Below are 4,070 nucleotides of genomic sequence, written 5' to 3' on the forward strand. Positions count from 1 at the left end.
GGAATTTCAAGCCTCCCAAGCTTACTAAGGCACAGCTGGACTCCCTAAAAAGGGACAATTGCCACTGTCACAAAGCAGTGGCATTTCTGCTAGTAAAGCAGCTACAAATCTGGATTAGGGTGTGATCCTGTTTACTCTGACTATCCACCACCACTGATCCAGACAGGTGAAGGTGGGGAAAGCTAAGTATCAAGCAAATGATCACTGCAAAATTTGGCACAACTTTGTTTTTCATATTAGAATAATGCCAGGATTTAATATGGTGGAAAGAAATATTTCATTTTATCTGAGAGAGGAAATGTCAAGGGAAATCAAAAAGCAGCAGCTGGACTTTGTTTCTTACACATGCAGGAAGTTTTGGCTTGTAATGTTGTTGCACGAGTTGTCTGGGATGCAAAAATTAGCTGAAGCTCAGCAGGTCTTGCTAAATAGCTGTTCCCAAAGAATCAAGAGCACATTGACCCTCTGTGAATACCAAGCACTCCTTCCAGCCTGCAGTCCTTTTACTGCCATATAGATAAAAGACCAACCATGTATTGAGTCTTTCTCATTCTGTAGTCACGTAGAGATCATCAAATTGTTATAATCATTTTTGTTTTTATGGACAATTAGTTGCAGTAGTTGAAAAAAGCAGGTCACCCTTGCCCAGCTGACACACCATGGCAGGGACTGGGCCTGACATAGGCTTTGATAGAAGTTCTTTAAAATAATAGTTATACCAAATGTATGAGGAGTTTGAAATGGGACTGAGATGGGCAGTAAGTACAGAAATGGAACAATTTCGTATCCATTAAATGCACATTCTTCAACAGGATTTCATATGCTAAGTTTTCCAAAGGATTGACAGTTTCCATTATTTTGTTTATACTTGATGTCTTCTACTCCTAAAAAGCAAGGGCTGCTAGGGATGTATGGTGGGTACAGAAAGAAAGAAAGTAGATGGTTATATCTACAAACAGAAAGCAGCAAAGTAGATGGTTGTGTCTATGATACCTCCTGTCACCTGGACAGCCTGAACATCCAATAAGATAAGAGATTCAGATAGAAATTTCTGGTGCCTTGTCCTATTCCAAAACATGGATGAAGTCAAATACTTCAAGGTGTTAGTGTTTATTGTCATTTTCTGTCTTCATCTATGGGAGAGACACATATAGAATCATAGAATCATCAAGGTTGGAAAAGACTCCCAATATTAACAAGTTCAACCATGAACCCAACACCACCACGGCAACTAAACCATCTCCTGAAGTGCTAAGTCCACATTAATTTTTTTTAACACCCCTAGGGATGGTGGTACTCTGGAGCCCACTGATTATATTGGTTAGACATCCACAGATTGCAATGGGGGATGGGACACAGTTCCATGCAGACATTGAGATATGAAAACCTAAGTATAAGTGTCATCTCCAAGATGAAACCCAGCACATATTTCTAGACAACCTGTTACACAGTATGCTATATGTGTCCCATTCTACTTCTTAAGAGGGCAAGAAATTTTATAGTTTATTTTTTTTGGAAGCAAAAGGTTTGGAGACTTTCGACCTTCTAAGGAAAATTGAATTAGTATAAATTAGGTATTTTTCAACAGCCAAACATAACTGGCAATACCAGTTACATACAAAAATGTTTCTTGAAACCCAGAAACTTCTCAAAAATAAAATCTGTTTGCAAAATTGGGAAAGTAAATGCATTACCTTCAGACTGTTCGGGGTCTCTTAATTGTGATCTTTCTATACTGATTGAATGCATGTTTACTACAGGAGTTTCATAATCCTCTGTCCAACCTGAATTTAGATTTCTTACTTGTGAAGGGTTACTTACTACCCCTGAAAAACTGTTGCACAACCTGACAGATCCCACTATTATAAATCTGTTTATTGCATTATAATTAAAATACTTTTTTCTTCCATTTTGTTCTACCCTCCTGGTTACATTCCACTCCATTAATACCATCGAGTCCTTTTCTCTCTGTTGCACTTATCCCTCTCATTACTTTCAGATTGCTGTCAGGCCCCTCAACCATTGTTGAATTAGTTTATTTATAAAACTCCTTATTTTTTCATAAATCTTAGCCCTTTCATAGTCTTCATTGTTTCTCTGAATCCACTCAGTCTCCATCTAAATGTTCTACATTTACAGTAATGTAGTTCACAACAGGTTTTTCCAGCCACAATATGTCATATGTAAGTATTAAAAAAAAACTTTCTGTGGATTCTCTGTCTGTGTTTTATGATGTTGCTATTTCCTGCATGCTTATCACCTTTCATTATTTGACAAAAAATGATGAGTCTAAGTGCCTAAATTCCTCATTATATCAATTTAAAATCAAGTGTTCTCTTCCATAAGGAGCTGTGTCTACTCTGAAGAGAAATGAGAAGTTCTGCACAACATTTTTCACCATGGATTTTCAGTGCCCTTTGGCAAAGCAATATGCCAGTTATTCATAAGAACAAAAGCACAGACAACTCAAAATATCCAGTGTATTTTTATTTTTTTTTTCTTACCACAGGTTAAAATTAGAATAAAATAATTGGCTAGATATAAACTTGGTGGACTTTCAGTTTCCAGTTGCATTTTTCCTTTACCACCTGCAAATATGAAGCTGACAGCCCCGGGTACAATTTTCAACCTGTTTACCCAAATGTAAATAAAAAACAACAACACTGTTGAAACTGAGCTTATATAGAATGTAAGAACAGTAAACTGGGACCCCTAGATGGTATTAATTGCCAGCACAGATTGTCCCAGTACAATAACTGGAAGTGATCCAAGAGAAGAAAACAATGAAGCTTTCTCTGGTGCTGTGCTGTGAAAGAATGACAGAGAAAAAGCATTGTTGTTGGAGACAGCAGCTGGAGTTGTAGGGCTACCCTTCTTGCAATGTATTTGTGATGCTGTAATCAATTCTCTAAAAAAGCAGAGCATTAATGAATGGGTCATTATACAGCAACTTACTCCAAGGCCTGGTTCTTTTCCAAGTGATTGTCAGCTTCACCCTGCCTGTGGTGTGAATGTCTTGGCCCTGGGCCTTTGGTTCAAGCTTAAAAGCACTCTTGAAAGATGCTCCTTCCCAGTGCAGTTCTCCCATATGCTACAAACTGTATATTCGTGGTTATTCTGCACTGAATAAAGCAAAGCCAGTCTTCAGAGATATTAAACAACATGTAAGATTTCTTTATGGCAGCACCACACCATGCAACTAATATAAGCAAAAGCTTCCTTGACCTCCCTCTGCTTTATATCTCCTAGCACAGCAGAACTCCTCTTGTGTAGGATCACAAGAAAATGGGCTATGGAAAGCAACCTTTCATTTCCAGGGGGTAGGATTTTTATTTTTCATTGATTTTTCTGCATTTCTTACAAAGTCCCCATAAAAAATTAAGTTATAGCAAAATAGTCTTGACAGCAGGGCCTCTGATCACAATGGGTGGAAATAGAATATGAGAAAAGAAGCAAAAAAGAGTTTTAGAAAATGAGAAACAGAAATTAATCAGTGTTACATGGCCTTGTTGAGGACACAGAGTGGAAACAGATTTCTTGCATTGTTTTAAAGGTTTCAAAGGATAAAAGAGCATATTTCAGGCTGGGGTTTAACTGGTATTTGATGGACTTCCAGTGGTCACTGACTGATTGAGCCTTGTGCTTTAAAACAAAATGCAAATGACTTGACAAACCACAAGGAATTTGTGTAGCCAAGGAGAAGAAAAGGGGTGGGTGGGCAGAGGCACATTCCTAACTCCATCTGGACGAGATGTCAGAGTGCACCAGTCCTTGTCTTGTGTCAAGGATATTTTGTAAAAGCAATTCTGGGGATGTGCAGGAGCCACAGAGCTCGCAGAGCAGTTCCTGGGTGACCCAGGACCTCCCTGGTCACTGCTCTGCACACCCAGGTTTTCTGTAAAAGCATTCAGAAATTTATAGAATCCTAGAATGCCAGGTTGGAAGGGACCTCAAGGATCATCTGGTCCAACTTCTCTAGGCACTACTATAGTTGATATGAGATGGCTCAGCACCCTGTCAAGCTGAGACTTGAAACTGTCCCATGTGGGGGAATCTACCACTTCCCTTGG

This window comes from Chaetura pelagica, unplaced genomic scaffold, assembly GCF_000747805.2.
Source record: "Chaetura pelagica isolate M959 unplaced genomic scaffold, ChaPel_1.0 scaffold184, whole genome shotgun sequence".
In the NCBI taxonomy this organism is placed as follows: domain Eukaryota; kingdom Metazoa; phylum Chordata; class Aves; order Apodiformes; family Apodidae; genus Chaetura; species Chaetura pelagica.